General features: G+C 47.4%; 1 long non-coding RNA gene across 1 annotated transcript; it reads right to left on the minus strand.

Annotated features, from left to right (window-relative positions):
• Positions 1 to 14: 14 nt before the first annotated feature.
• Positions 15 to 16,935, minus strand: LOC141272076 (uncharacterized). Its single transcript, XR_012321959.1, has 4 exons — positions 16,909 to 16,935; positions 16,592 to 16,694; positions 16,454 to 16,508; positions 15 to 131 (listed from the first exon to the last, which is right to left on the minus strand). It is a non-coding gene; the product is annotated as an uncharacterized lncRNA (long non-coding RNA).
• Between the last annotated feature and the right edge of the window lie 94 nt (positions 16,936 to 17,029).

Here is a 17,029-nt window from a genome sequence, read left to right on the forward strand (position 1 = left end):
TTGGATATGAGGGGCGGAGGGTATATCTTCAATCTTGGCATTCTTCTCATATCCATATTGAATGATATTACAATCATCTGCATAAAAATGTGAAGATACCGGATGTTCCTCTGGGTTCCTGGTACAGTCATCTACAAAAATAAAACTAATTAGATTATCTTTTAACAATATAACCTCAATAATTATATTAATGTTTTATGACATTATAAAGGAGAGGCTTATACAAAAAAAAAATCACTTATTAACTAACTGAAATAATTTAATTGCAAACCAGATCACAGTTTCAGAGCAGGGAGCACTAGGTCACGATGTTACAGTTTTCTCCTTCTGTGTTGAAGACATCTTCATGTTTCATATGTCTCATGTCGGTCACCGCTCTTTTCTAGTAAATTGCCCGGTGGAGAATCATAAGTGAACCTGTAGGTCAGAGCTGCGGGGGGCGTCCATCTCACACAATCCCGGTCATGTCTGCTACATTTACTTTAGCAGAGAGCATAGCAAAGGGGAGGAGAAGTATGGTCATGGTCAAAGAAAACCGATCAAAGGATCTCACTGAGGAGCCCTGTGATGTACACACCTGGATAAAGTGTATATAATGAAATGTATAGTCATGTGACTGATAACACGGGCATATATGTAGTAGGACTGTATACAAGGCTACACCAAAGAGAAATCATCTACAAAGAAGCCTGAAGTTTTATACTTTTTCCATCACTTTACTCTAGGAGTGGATACACTAAAATGATACATTCATTATACAGCCGCTCCTGCCTTTACCAGCAGCAACCGGAGCTAGCTCCATTCACTGCTGTTTAATCATTTAGACGCAGCTGCAATGGGTAAAGGGAATCTGTCACTAGGTTGAACAGCATAATGTAGGGGCAGAAACCCTGATTCCAGGAATATGACACTTACTGAGTTGCTTGCTGTCATCTTGATAAAATCCCTGCTTTCTCTGCTGCAGATCTAGCAGTTATCTTACTGTTGAGCTCTGTATAACTCCGTCCGCACCACTGATTGGCAGCTGTCTGACCATATACAGTTTACACAGAAAGCTCGTCAAAAAAGAGAAAAAATCCAGCACCGAATAAAGGAAAAGTTTCTTATGGCTAAAAATCTTATTTATTTAGATCCGTTAAAATACTATAGAGTGCATTATTCATTAATTTTTAACCACTTGAAAGCCTGGTGCGTATTAGTACGCCCCAGGACATCACCCCCGATTAAGTGAGGGCTCCGGCGCTGATTTAAACAGGTGACATGTGCCCGCAACAGCCGCGGATGGAATCGCGATCCACCCGCGGCTGTTAACCAGTTAAATGCTGCTGTCAATCTCTGACAGCGGTATTAGCCCCGCTCGTCGGTGACCCCGTCACATGATCGCGGGTCACCAATGCGTGGACATTACAACCCTGGGTCTGCAGCAGACCCTTGTGGTTGTCATGTAAAGATTGCTATGAGCGCCACCTAGGGGTCGGTGCTCATAGCAAGTGAGCATTTCTGCTACACAGAGGCGATCTGCTCATCACCTCTATGTAGCAGAGGCGATCAGACTGCTGCTGCTTCTATTCTCCTATGGAGACTATAGAAACAAGCAAAAAGTGTAAAAAAAAAAAAAATGTTTTTAAAAAAATAAAAAAAAATTAATTTAAATCACCCCCTTTCGCCCCATTCAAAATAAAATTAAAAAAAAACAACACATACATATATTTGGTATCGACGCATTCAGAATCGCCCGATCTATCAATATAAAAAAAGAATTAATTTGATCAGTAAACGGCGTAACGAGAAAAAATATTAGAGAAGCCAGAATTAATTTTTTTTGGTCACCACAACAGTGCAATAAAATGCAATAACAGGCGATCAAAACATCAGATCTACCCCAAAATAGTATCAATAAAAACGTCAGCTCGGCGCGCAAAAAATAAGCCCTCAGCCGGCCCCAGAGCCCGAAAAGTGGAGACGCTACGGGTCTCGGAACATAGCACCATTTTTATTTTTTTTTTTTAGAAAACTTTGGAATTTTTTTTCACCACTTAAATAAAAAAGAACCTATACATGTTTGGTGTCTACGAACTCGTAATGACCTGGAGAATAAGAATGGCAGCTCAGTTTTCACATTCAGTGAACGTGGAAAAAAAAAAAAACCAACAACTGTGGTAGTGCACTTTTTTTTTGCAATTTCACCGCACTTGGAATTTTTTCCCCGTTTTCCCATACACAATATGGTAAAACCAGTGATGTCATTCAAAAGTACAACTCGTCCCACAAAAAATAATAACTCACACGGCCATATTGACCAAAAAATAAAAACGGCTCTGGGAACAAAGGGAGCAAAAAACGAAAACGCAAAAACGGAAAATCCCAAGGTCCTTAAGGGGTTAATGCACTTTATTGTATTTTCGTGGATCTAAATAAATAGCATTTTTATTCATAAGCAATTTTTACTTTATTTGGTGCTGGATTTTTTCTCTTTTTTATGTGTTTTGCTGTTGGGGAAACCGACCCCGCTATATCCGAGCTTCAGTCCTGGTACTTCATTTATATTTGCCTGGACTTCATGGTGAGCTGCCAATCAGAGGTGGGGCGGGGTTATACAGAGCTCATGAATACGCTGGACTACCTGGCAGCAGGTTTACTAGTCCTCCAGTGATAATCCCCATGATATTATCAAAACTACAGCAAGCAGCCCAATAAGAGACACATCATTGGAATCAGGGTCTCTGACCCTATGATATGGTGATCTGCTGATCAGGTGGAAAAGGAAGGCCTAATGACAGATTCCCTTTAAACTAAAGTAGTAAGACTAAAAAATAATAATAAAAATAGTTAAATAAATAAAACAAATGTAAATAAATACAAATACACTTATGGTATATATATATATATATATATATATATATATATATATATATATATATATATATATATATATATATATATATATATACTTAACAAAAAAGTGTGAAGCAACTGAAAAGATCCTAGTTTCTTACCGGTAACGGGATTTTACAGAGCCCATGACAGCACCACCTGAGAGAGAGTATAAGCCCACCAAGGACAGGAACCTACTGAATAAAAAGGCGGTACCTCTCTTCCGCATCAGTTTTTGTTTCAGAGCATGAGAGGGCCTCCGAAAACAGGTTAATACATAACCGCCACCTCAACATTTGTAATAAACACCTTAAAAAGTGCACACCATAGTGATAAAGGGGAGGGTGCTGTCATGGGCTCTGTAAAATCCCGTTACCAGTAAGTAACTAGGATCTTTTCCCCTTCTCCCATGACAGCACCACCTGAGAGATTTATAGAGATCAGACACCAGAGGGAGGGATCACCGCTTGCAACACCTTCCTACCAAAGGACAGATCAGTAGAAGAGGAAAGGTCAAGACGGTAATGTTTGTAAAATGTAGCAGGGGATGACCAAGTTGCCGCCTTACATATGATGTCGATGTGCACATCCACCTTCTCAGCCCAGGAAGCAGCTACCGCTCTGGTGGAATGGGCCTTCAGGTTCTCTGGAACCGGCAGATTGCTAGAAGAGTAGGCTAAGGTAATAGTATCCCTGACCCATCTAGCTATGGTCCCTCTTGTAACCTTAAGTCCTTTCCTAGCCCCCTGAAAGGATATAAATAAGGCGTCACTCTTCCTCCAGGCTTTTGTCACCTCCAAATACTGGACACCCTCCTAACATCTAAGGTGTGAAGCTTATGTTCTTCAGAATCCCTAGGATTAGGATAGAAGGAAGGGAGAGTGATTACTTGCGTCCTATGGAATTTGGAGGCTACCTTCGGAAGATAGGCTGGGTCTGGTCTTAAGATTACTCTATCCGTACATACTTGAGTGAATGGATGGTTAACAGATAGTGCGTGTAAGTCACTGACTCTACGAGCTGATGTCAGGGCTACCAGTAGGGCAGTCTTTAAAGTTAGGATTTTTTCTGAAACTTCCTCTAAGGGCTCAAAGGGATGTTTGGTTAGTGCCTCCAGAACCAAATTAAGGTCCCAAGGAGGCATCCTTGGAGTAGGACTAGGCCTGGACCTATCACAAGCTTTAATAAATCTAATGATCCACCTATTTGCCGCCAAGTCATAATTATATAATGCCCCCAGAGCTGATACTTGAACCTTAAGAGTACTGGTGGCTAGTCCCATGCTTAACCCCTTCTGGAGGAATTCTAGTATGGCCTCAATAGGAATCCTCCCTTTGGCGGACTGACCCGAGGTAGACAGGAACTTAGCCCAGGTTCTACCATAGATCCTAGTTGTTACCGGCTTTCTACTTGTCAGTAGGGTAGAAACCAGATCCGGAGAAAACCCCCTTTGTGTCAATAGCGACCTTTCAAAATCCAGGCCGTCAAATGCAGGCCCGATATTTGGGGATGACAGACTGGGCCCTGCCTGAGGAGATCTGGGATGTCCGGAAGAACCCATGGATCAGCTTGGGACATTCTCTTCATCCAAGTGAACCATGGTCTCTTGGGCAAGAACGGGGCGATCAATATAACCCTCGCCCTTTCCTCTCGGATCTTCCTCAGGATAGTAGGGATCAGTATTAAAGGGGGAAAGGCATAGGCTAGAGTAAAATTCCAAGGAATCTGCAGCGCGTCCACCGCAAATGCCCCCTCTTTTGGATTCAGGGAGCAAAAGATTTCGGTCTTTCGATTGTGTCTGTTTGCAAACAGATCTATTTGGGGCTGTCCCCATCTGCCCACAATCTGCTGAAATACGGCTGGATTCAATTCCCACTCTCCTTGTTTTAAGATGTGACGACTCAGGAAATCGGCTTTTACGTTCTCTTCCCCTTTTATATGCAGCACCGAGAGCGTGAGCAGCTGACTCTCGGCAAACCTGAAGATCTGATCCGCTACTAACATCAGAGGGAGAGACCTGGTACCCCCCTGATGATTGATGTAGGCGACTGTTGATCGGTTGTCTGACATTATCCGGATGTGATGACCCCGAAGAACAGGACTGAACTTTATTAGAGCATTTTTGGCTGCTAACCGCTCCCTCATGTTGGAAGAGAGACTTGAGTCGCTGTCCGACCAGAGGCCTTGTACAGAACGATCTCTTAGGTGAGCTCCCCAGCCTTCTGCACTTGCGTCCGTTGTAATTGTATCTGACACCTGGAAGGTCCAAGGAACCGCCAAAGATAGATTGACTGGAGATCTCCACCAGCCCAGGGAGTTGATTACAACCTCTGGAAGAGATATTTTCCCATTCAGGCGACCTTTGAGCCGCCTGTCCGCTGCCAGGATCTCCTGCTGAAGACATCTGGAATGGTACTAGGCCCACTGAACCGCCGGGATGCAAGATGTCATTGTACCCAACACAGACATTGCATTCCTCAGGGTCATGGTCAGATTGCTGATAACCCGAGATATTAGGGATCCGATCTTCAGCTTCTTTTCCTCAGGTAGAAGACAGGTTTGGTTTTCTAAGTTGAGAATGAGACCCAGGTAAGACTGGACCCGCTTTGGTTCCAGCCTTGACTTTTCTAAATTTAACAGCCAACCTAGGCGTTTTAGACTGGCCATGACGTCCGCCAGGGCTATAGCACAGAGTAGTCTTGATCTGCCCAATACTAAGAAGTCGTCCAGATCAGGGATGACCAGAATATCTCTTTCCCTCAAATGTGCTGTGACCTCCAGGATAATTTTTGTGAAGACCCTCGGTGACATGGAAATGCCAAAGGGAAGAGCTGCGAACTGAAAATGCCTTACGTGCTTGCCGAACTGTACAGCCACCTCAGAAACTGTTGATGGTAGTAGGCGTCCCTCAGATCAAGGACGAACATATTACAGTCCGGAAATAGCATCCTTATGGCCGACTTTATTGTTTCCATTTTGAATGGCCTGTAGATTAAATGGTTGTTCAGCTTCTTCAAGTTGGCAATGGTCCTAAAGGAGCCGTCCGGCTTCTTTATTAGGAAGAGAGTTGAATACAATTCCCTTCCTTGCTCGGGTGCAGGTGTTTCCACCAGAACCCCCTTCACGAGGAGAGAGAGAACTTCCTGCTGTAAGGCTATCTGCTCCGCTAGACCCCTGGGGGCTGAAATTTTGACGGTGTTCCTGGGCCTGCTCTTGAACTCCAATGTGAGCCCCCTACTGATTATCCCTAAGATCCAAGAATTGGATGAAATTTTCTCCCAGGCGGGCAGGAAGTGGGACAACCTTCCTCCCACCTGGGGAGGACTGTCACTTAGGGGGCTTCTTATTCTCGGAGGAGGGACCCCCGAACATGAAGCCTCTGTTATACGGCTTCCTGTCTTTCCAGGTACCTTGGTCTCTGAGAGCTTTACTGCGACTGTACTTCCTCTTCCGAAAGGAGCTTATAAACTGGGAACCAGACACAGTGGGAAACCCATGTTTTTTCTCTGCGGCCTTATCCAGGATGTCATCTAGACCTTTGCCGAACAGGAAGTCCCCCTCACAAGGGATTGAGCATAATTTAGTCTTTGTCTGCACATCCCCTGGCCAGCTCTTGAGTCATAATGCCCTACGAGCTGCATTAGAGAGATTTGCAGACCGGGCAGCCAGCCTCACTGAATCTGCCGATACGTCTGCCAGGAATGCAGCCGCCCCCTGCACAAGAGGAAGGTCCGACAAAATCTTCTCCCTCGAGACATTCCCCCTAATCTGGTCTTCCAACTGTTGAAGCCAGATCATCATAGATCTAGCGGTGCAGGTGGCTGCCACTGCCGGTTTAAGGGCCCCTGCTGATGACTCCCAGGCTTGTTTAAGGAAAGACTCCGCTTTTTTATCAAGCGGGTCTTTCAAGGCCCCTGAATCCTCAAAGGGCAGAGTGGATCTTTTTGAGGACTTTGCAATGGCCACATCAATTTTAGGGGTTTTGTCCCATTTAGCCGCATCCTCTTCCTCAAAGGGGTATCTCCGCTTAGAGGAGGAAGGCAGCTGACCCTTCTTCTCCGTTTTTTTCCATTCCCTTTCTATAAGCGATTTGATCCTCTCATTAACCGGGAATGTGCGCCTCTTCCTCTGGTCCAAGCCCCCAAACATAACATCCTGGACTGTTCTGGGGACTTTGGTATCAGTAATACCCATAGTCACTCTGACGGCTTTAACTAGTCTCTCAGTATTATCTACCGAAAACAAGGCCTGCCCCCCCCATCATCATCTGAAGATTCCGATGATGATGAGGAGGGATTAGAGGAGGAAGGCAGTTCTCTTGTAAACCGGGACTCTACCGATTCCTCTGATTCTGAGGAAACTAGTTTTTGCTTCTTCTTCCTGCGTGAGGTTAAGCTTTTTAAAGAATCTCTGACTTCTGTCTGGATCAGATTTTTTAATTCCATAGAGAACCTGGGGGACTCTTCCGCTATGGTTTTCTGAATACAGTCCGCACACAGGTTTTTGACGTAGGAGGTGGGAAGACTGATTTTACATAAAGCACACTCCTTGTTTTTACGCTTAGAGCTACACTTCTTTGGCTCCTAACACCCCAAGAATTGAAAAGATAAAAAGAGAGAAAAACAGAAGAGCACATTACTCAAGGTGAGACTTTCACGAAGATCACTCACCACACTGCCGTTCAGACTAGGGTACCGGAGGCGGTGGTTGCCGTTCACATGAGGGCTCCCATCTGGCGGAGGTGGACTGACGAGGTCTTTTCTGACCGATTCTGCCGGAACTCGTAAGCCCTCCACTGCTGTGGCTTTGGTGATGGGAAGATTCTCGATCCAGTTTCTTAAGCTGCTTGCGCTGCTTTGGCTGCTGCTGTTCCTCCTGCAGTGGTGACAGCTGCTGCCCAGGTGACTGCGGCTCCTCACTCATTATGGCGGGGATACAGACACCGCCATCTTGATTGCTCCCCATCCTTAAAAAGCATGCTCATTCTCTTTCCTTTTTTCTTCTTTTTTTTTTTAAACTTGGCCAGCTAGCGCGCTACACCGCAGATCCACCTCCTCCTGTGCGTGCACAGCCCAGCGGCACCCGGCGCGCTTGCAACGGGATGTCGGCCTCCCACCCGTGCATGCGCAGACCCGGCTTCCGGCGCACTCCGTGATAGAGCGCATCACCACCCCGCGGGGAGGACTCCAGAAGGCAGCCCCCCCACACGCAGACCCGGGCATCAGCCAGATGGGCTGAGAACAGGGTCCATCTGCTGCTTCCACGGCCTCCAGGCAGCACCGACCCCGGAATCCACGGTCCAGGTACGTGAGGTACCACCTGGCGAGGCTCCCATCAAGGACAGGAACCTAAACTGATGTGGAAGAGAGGTACCGCCTTTTTATTCAGTAGGTTCCTGTCCTTGGTGGGCGGATACCCTCTCTCAGGTGGTGCTGTCATGGGAGAAGGGGAAAATATGTCTTATATTCTAGGTTCTTCAAAGTAGCCACCTTTTGCTTTGATGACTGCTTTGCACACTCTTGGCATTCTCTTCATGAGCTTCAAGAGGTAGTCACCGGAAATGGTCTTACAACAATCTTGAAGGAGTTCCCAGAGATGCTTAGCACTTGTTGGCCCTTTTGCCTTCACTCTGCGGTCCAGCTCACCCCAAACCATCTCGATTGGGTTCAGGTCTGGTGACTATGGAGGCCAGGTCATCTGGCGTAGCACCCCATCACTCTCCTACTTGGTCATATAGCCCTTACACAGCCTGGAGGTGTGTTTGGGATCATTGTCCTGTTGAAAAATAAATGATGGTCCAAGTAAACGCAAACCGGATGGATTAGCATGCCGCTGCAAGATGCTGTGGTAGCCATGCTTGTTCAGTATGCCTTCAATTTTGAATAAATCCCCAACAGTGTCACCAGCAAAGCACCCCCACACCATCACACCTCCTCCTCCATGCTTCACGATGGGAACCAGGCATGTAGAGTCCATCCGTTCACCTTTTCTGCATCACACAAAGACACGGTGGTTGGAACCAAAGGTCTCAAATTTGGACTCATCAGACCAAAGCACAGATTTCCACTGGTCTAATGTCCATTCCTTGTGTTCTTTAGCCCAAACAAGTCTCTTCTGCTTGTTGCCTGTCCTTAGCAGTGGTTTCCTAGCAGCTATTTTACCATGAAGGCCTGCTGCACAAAGTCTCATCTTAACAGTTGTTGAAGAGATGTGTCTGCTGCTAGAACTCTGTGTGGCATTGACCAGGTCTCTAATCTGAGCTGCAGTTAACCTGCGATTTCTGAGGCTGGTGACTCGGATAAACTTATCCTCAGAAGCAGAGGTGACTCTTGGTCTTCCTTTCCTGGGGCAGTCCTCATGTGAGCCAGTTTCTTTGTAGCGCTTGATGGTTTTTGCAACTGCACTTGGGGACACTTTCAAAGTTTTCCCAATTTTTCGGACTGACTGACCTTTATTTCTTAAGTTTCTGCTTTTTTCTTGCCATAATACAAATTGTAACAGTCTATTCAGTAGGACTATCAGCTGTGTATCCACCAGACTTCTGCACAACACAACTGATGGTCCTAACCCCATTTATAATGCAAGAAATCCCACTTATTAAACCTGACAGGACACACCTGTGAAGTGAAAACCATTTCCGGTGACTACCCCTTGAAGCTCATCAAGAGAATGCCAAGAGTGTGCAAAGCAGTTATCAAAGCAAAAGGTGGCTACTTTGAAGAACCTAGAATATAAGACATATTTTCAGTTGTTTCACACTTTTTTGTTAAGTATATAATTCCACATGTGTTAATTCATAGTTTTGATGCCTTCAGTGTGAATGTACAATTTTGAAAGTCATGAAAATACAGAAAAATCTTTAAATGAGAAGGTGTGTCCAAACTTTTGGTCTGTAATATATATATATATATATATATATATATATATATATACATACATACACACACACACATACTAGCTATTGAACCCGTTCAACGCTCGGGTGGCGAGCATTTTTATTGGTATATGGTCTCCCATGCTGGTGTGTGATGCCCCATCCTATCCTGGTATGCATGGCACCCCTCAACCCTATCCTGGTATGCATGGCACCCTCATCCCAATTCTGGTATGCATGCACCCCTCATCCCAATTCTGGTATGCATGGCACCCCTCATCCCCAATTCTGGTATGCATGGCACCCCTCATCCCCAATCCTAGTATGCATGGCACCCCTCATCCCCAATCCTGGTATGCATGGCACCCCTAATTCCAAATCTGGTATACATGGCACCCCTCATCCCAATCCTGGTATGCATGGCACACCATCTCTCATCCTGATCTACATGCCCCCCTCATCCCAAATTTGGTATACATGGCACCCCTCATCCCAATCCTGGTATATATGGCACCCCTTATCCCCCAATCCTGGTATGTATGGTTTCCTCATCCCCCAAACCTGATATGCATGGCACCCAATCCTGGTATGTATGGCCCCCTCATCCCTATCCTGGTATGCATGGTCCCCTCACCTCCCAATCCTGGTATGCATGGTACCCCCTCATCCCTATCCTAGTATGCATGGTCGCCTCACCTCCCAATCCTGGTATGCATGGTACCCCATCATCCCTATCCTGGTATGCATGGTACCCCCCTCAACCCCAAATCCTGGTATGCATGTCACCCCTCACCCCCCAATCCTGGTATGTATGATACCCCTCATCCCCAATGCTGATATGTATGGCACCCCTCACCCCCTAATCCTGGTATGCATGGTCCCCTCACCCCCCAATCCTGGTATGCATGGTACCCCCTCACCCCTCAATCCTTGTATGCATGGTACCACCCCTCACCACCCAAGCCTGGTATGCATGGTACCCCCTTACCCCCTAATCCTGGTATGCATGGCACCCCTCACCCCCCAATCCTGGTATGCATGGCACCCCTCACCCCCCAATCCTGGCATGTATGGGCCCCTCACCCACCAATCCTGGTATGTATGGCACCCCTCACCCCCAATCCTAGTATGCATGGTCCTCTCACCCCCCCAATCCTGGTATGCATGGCACTCCTCATCCCCCAATCCTAGTATGCATGGTACCCCCTCATCCCAATGCTGGTATGCATGGCACCCCTCACCCCATCCTGGTATTTGTGCTGCCCCCATCCTGGTATTTGTGCTCCCCAATCCTGTTGCCCCATCATATGCATGGTACCCCCTCATCCCAATGCTGGTATGCATGGCACCCCTCATCCTCAATCCTGGTATGCATGGCACCCCTCATCCCCAATCCTGGTATGCATGGCACCCCTCATTCCAAATCTGGTATACATTTTACCCCTCATCCCAATCCTGGTATGCATGGCACACCATCTCTCATCCTGATATACATGCCCCCCTCATCCCAAATTCGGTATACATGGCACCCCTCATCCCAATCCTGGCATATATGGCACCCCTTATCCCCCAATCCTGGTATGTATGGTTTCCTCATCCCCCAATCCTGATATGCATGGCACCCAATCCTGGTATGTATGGCCCCCTCATCCCTATCCTGGTATGCATGGTCCCCTCACCTCCCAATCCTGGTATGCATGGTACCACCTCATCCCTATCCTAGTATGCATGGTCGCCTCACCTCCCAATCCTGGTATGCATGGTACCCCCTCATCCCTATCCTGGTATGCATGGTCCCCTCACCCCCAATCCTGGTATGCATGGTACCCCCTCACCCCCCAATCCGGGTATGCATGGTACCCCTCATCCCCAATGCTGATATGCATGGCACCCCTCACCCCCTAATCCTGGTATGCATAGTGCCCTCACCCCCCCAATATTGGTATGCATGGTACCCCCTCACCCCTCAATCCTGGTATGCATGGTACCCCCCTCACCACCCAAGCCTGGTATGCATGGTAACCCCTCACCCCCCAATCCTGGTATGCATGGCACCCCTCACCCCCCAATCCTGGTATGCATGGCACCCCTCACCCCCCAATCCTGGTATGTATGGCACCCCTCACCCCCAATCCTAGTATGCATGGTCCCCTCACTCCCCCAATCCTGGTATACATGGCACCCCTCATCCCCCAATCCTAGTATGCATGGTACCCAGTCATCCCCAATGCTGGTATACGTGGCCCCCTCGCTCCCGAATTCTGGCATGCATGGCACCCCTCATCCCCCTATCCTGGTATGCATAGCCTCCTCATCCCCCAATCCTGGTATGTGTGACCCCCTCATCCCCAATGCTGGTATGCATGGCACCCCTCAGCCCCCAATGCTGGTATGCATGGCCCCCTCACTCCTGAATCCTGGTATGCATGGCATCCCTCATCTCCCTATCCTGGTATGCATGGCACCCCTCATCCCTATCACTCTGCACACATACAAAAAAATAAACACTTATACTCACCTTTCTTCCCTGTGCTCCAGCGCTGCGTCCCGCTCTGCCGGCGGCCGGGGGAGGAGTGTGGCGCTGGAGTACGCGCGTGCCCATACCGCGCTGTCCGGCACCATTTTGCTGAAGACACACTGCAAATGTGTCTTCAGTAAAATGGCGCCGGATAGCGCTATGCGCCGATTCTGACGCCTCACTCCTGCCCCGGTCTCCGGTAAGAAGAGAGGTGCCACGGCAACGCTCCACCCAGTCAGGTATGTAAGTATGGCGCCGGAGATCGCGGTATGCGTAGACACTGAACGCATACCGCGATCTGCGGCGCCATACACTCCTCTTACCTGTAACGGCTCCATGCATTCTTCTGACTGGAGCCAGACTGCGCGTCGCGCATACGCAGTCTATAAAGGCTTCAAACACAGGGACGCATCTCCGGTTATATTATAGATATACATGTTTATCTACACATAGAAAAATACATGCGTTTTTGTGAAATAAGGTACTGTAGAGTGTGGCCAAAGGATATCAACACCGTCCACGCAGCTCGTTTTCTTTATTAAAATGGGCCAAAAAAAGAATTACCAGACTCTGAAAAGTCACACAATGTTGCAAGACATACAGAGGACCCAGCTACTGAAATTGCTGAGATATTGGGACGCGATCACAGAAACAGCAAAAGTTTTGTAGTCAACAGGGTCGCAAAAAACATGTTGAGAAAAAAAGACGCAGATAAAGTGCCGGCTCGTTACTACTAATCTGAGATGACAACAGAGCACGCGCTGTCATTGTGCACATCATAAAGGGACTAGTCCGTGCCCTGAAACGAGCATCACTAATGATGCTTTCAGGAAGGGGCAGGGGCAGTCACCCCCTAATAACGACCTGTTTGTGAATCCCAGCATGCACTGGGATGCTCAAACAAAGCGTCATCAAAAAGGAAGTATGGAAAAAAATAGAAAATCAGACAGTTTAGTTAGATAAGGATATGGAATTTTTAATGCAAGTATATTAGAAAATGGTTTAGTTTATGGCACTACATAGATAGGGATTGAGAATGAAAATAACTTTGATGTGACACTGAGTCACTTATGGACAAGCTGTGAGACAGGGTAGTCAGGAGGTCCGAGGTCAAATACCAGGAGGGCATGTGGTACAGAGGGACAAGACAACGGCGTGGTCAGGTAACAGTCCAGGGTCAAATACCAGGGGGTACGTCAAGACAAGGGAGTAACAAAAACAAATGGAAGGCAAGTCTGGAGTTAGGTACCTGCGTGCAAAGAGCGTCAAGAGCAGAAGGGATAATCCACATGAATTGTCACAACAAATCCTAGGATCGGCAACAAGATCACAGAAAGACACAATGAGACACAGACCTAAGCACACACCAAACAAAACTAAGCTGCAGCTGACACTGAACTGTTCATGGCTAGCCAGTTAAATAGCTAGCAAATTAGCAAGGATGGGAGGCACCCGAGGAAACGCCCACAGGCTAGGCCAGATTGAGCAGCAGGCCTGTCAATCAAAGTGCTGTCAGCGCAGCACGCCCCAGCAACAGATTCGATCCTGTAGGGGTTAGCCGTCACTCACAGCATCCCTAGGCCACAGTAATGATGAAGCCATGACAGTACACCCTCTGCTAGGGGAATGGGGGCCATCAGACCCCCAGGCTTCCGAGGAAACCTAGAATGAAAGGCTCTGACAAGTTAATGGGCCATAATGGATACAGTTGGAACCCAGGATCTCTCCTTCGGTCCGTATCCTTTCCAATGGATGAGGTGCTGGAGGGAATTACAGATCCTCCGGAAATCCACTACTCACTCCATGGGCGTACCCACCGTGGGGCAGCTGCCCCCCCCCAAGAAGCAGGCACGCAAGCCGCACACCAGGGCCGGCGTCAGCACCCGGACAAATGCCAGGGCCCTGAGCAGGTGGGGGGGCCCCTCACCGTCAGCGCCCGCTCCCCCCCGCTTGCTTAGGGCCCCGGCACCCAGCACAATACTTACCCCTCCCCGTGCCTCCGCAGCAGCTCCTGCATCCTCCGCGGCTGCTGCACTGTGACGTCAGAGGGCGCGGTGACGTCTTTACACCGTGCTCTCTCCTGAGCTGTCACAGCGCAGAGCGGGATGAGGCCGGCGAAGCTGGAGTCCGGAGCTGAGCAGCGGCAGCAGGTGAGTTGTGAGGTGAGTATTTGATATATTTTTTTATTATATGGAGGCCTGTGGCAATATAAGGGAGGGGGGTTAGGTGGGGGCGTGTGACATCCTGCATGGGGCATTATAAGGGGGGGACATCCTTCCTGGGGCATTATAAGGGAGGGGGGGTGACATCCTGCATCGGGCATTATAAGGGAGGGGGGGTGTGTGTGACATCCTGCATGGGGCATTATAAGGAATAAGGAAGGGGGGGTGTCATCCTGCATTGGGCATTATAAGGTGGGGTGACATCCTACGTGGGGCATTATATGGGGGGGGGGGAACAGCCTGCATGGGGCATTATATGGGGGGGAACAGCCTACGTGGGGCATTATGTGGGGGGAACAGCCTGCGTGAGGAATTATGGGGGGGGGGGGGGGAACAGCCTGCATGAGGCATTATGTGTGAGGAACAGCCTGCATGAAGCGTTATATGGGGGCCAGTATTCTGTATGGAGCGTTATATGGGGGCCAGTATCCTGTATGGAGTGTTATATTGGGGCCAGTATCCTGCATGGAGCGTTATATGGGGGCCAGTATTCTGTATGGAGCGTTATATGTGGGCCAGTATTCTGTAAGGAGCGTTATATGGGGGCCAGTATTCTGTATGGAGCGTTATATGGGGGTCAGTATCCTGCATGGAGCGCTATATGGGGGCCAGTATCCTGTATGGAGTGTTATATGGGGGCCAGTATCCTGCATGGAGCGTTATATGGGGGCCAGTATCCTGCATGGAGTGTTATATGGGGGCCAGTATCCTGCATGGAGCGTTATATGGGGGCCAGTATCCTGTATGGAGTGTTATATGGGGGCCAGTATTCCGTATGGAGCATTATATGGGGGCCAGTATCCTGTATGGAGTGTTATATCGGGGCAAGTATTCCGTATAGAGCATTATATGGGGGCCAGTATTTTGTATGGAGCATTTTATGGGGGAGAGTATTCTGTATGGAGCATTATATGGGGGCCAGTATCCTGTATGGAGCGTTATATGGGGGCCAGTATTCTGTATGGAGCGTTATATGGGGGCCAGTATTCTGTATGGAGCATTATATGGGGGCCAGTATTCTGTATGGAGCGTTATATGGGGGCCAGTATTCTGTATGGAGCATTATATGGGGGCCAGTATTCTGTATGGAGCGTTATATGGGGGCCAGTATTCTGTATGGAGCATTATATGGGGGCCAGTATCCAGCCTTGAGCGTTATATGGGGCCAGTATCCTGCCTGGAGTGTTATACAGTACAGACCAAAAGTTTGGACACGCCTTCTCATTTAAAGATTTTTCTGTATTTTCCTGACTATGAAAATTGTACATTCACACTGAAGGCATCAAAACTATGAATTAACACATGTGGAATTATATACTTAACAAAAAAGTGTGAAACAACTGAAAATATGTCTTATATTCTAGGTTCTTCAAAGTAGCCACCTTTTCCTTTGATGACTGCTTTGCACACTCTTGGCATTCTCTTGATGAGCTTCAAGAGGTAGTCACCGGAAATAGATGTGACCACTTTTTTTTTTTTTACAATTGAATCCAGGTAACATCGAGACCTAATAATAATAACTAATATATATTCAGATACTATTAGTTTGTTATCGGTTTTACAACTTTTCCACAAACATTCCAAATCTCATGGAAAGAAAATACCGTACTTAGTTCCGAGAGCCGCGTTGTCTGATTATTCTTATTCCGGATGATTGACAATTTTTGATTTAACCCTTTTGGGGGCAGCTGTAGATGCATAACTCATTTATTTTTTGGAAAAGGAACTGTCAAAATAATGTATTAATTTTTCGTATCTGGGTTACACTATATAAGTGTCTTTTTTTTTTCTTTCACAAAGCAAATCCAAGTCGCGGTTATTTGGGGGGACGTCTCCATGTTCTGTATTCTGTCACCAAACACTGACATGAGATTAATAGGAGCTAATGGTTCCTGAGTCACAAATTAGGCAAATTCTTTCCTTCATCAGAACTGACATCAGATGATGAAGAAATCGGCCACTCACATAAGTATAATTCATCTCCAGCTGTATATTATCCTCCATATTATAAATGCACGACCTGTGACATCACATATAACAGGATCACATTATTATCAATTCAGATTGTGGCTGAACAGTGAATATTCATCTAAAGCTCCTCACCTGGGCAGTTATCTGTAGGAGGCTCCTCTTTACACCGCTGATCGCCCCTCACATTTCTCTCTGGAGCATTAATATTGTTCAGATCTTTATCCAGATCCAAAAGCTGCAAAACAAATATTGTAAAAGTCCCCGATGATTGGAGAAGTCCCCGGGAATAATGGTGAGAAGATCCGGCCATGTCTGTGGTCAGCTGTGATCCTGCCGTCTCCACCGCTCTCATTACACAAGTATAAAACATCTAATACTGGAGGAGAAGACAAGACTGAACACAAGGAGGTCACAGCCATCTACACATCATAGGGGAGATCTCCATCTACCTGATGGTCCTGTGCAGGAGGAGTAGCGGGACATCTCTCTGGGGTTGTCCTCTTACTGGAGAGACCTGCAGGAGACCCAGACAGGACTGACATCATTATTACATACAGAGAATGAGAGGCC

The sequence above is a fragment of the Phyllobates terribilis genome, unplaced genomic scaffold (genome assembly GCF_046119375.1).
Source record: "Phyllobates terribilis strain yellow unplaced genomic scaffold, ASM4611937v1 Scaffold_1__5_contigs__length_1240528914, whole genome shotgun sequence".
Classification (NCBI taxonomy): domain Eukaryota; kingdom Metazoa; phylum Chordata; class Amphibia; order Anura; family Dendrobatidae; genus Phyllobates; species Phyllobates terribilis.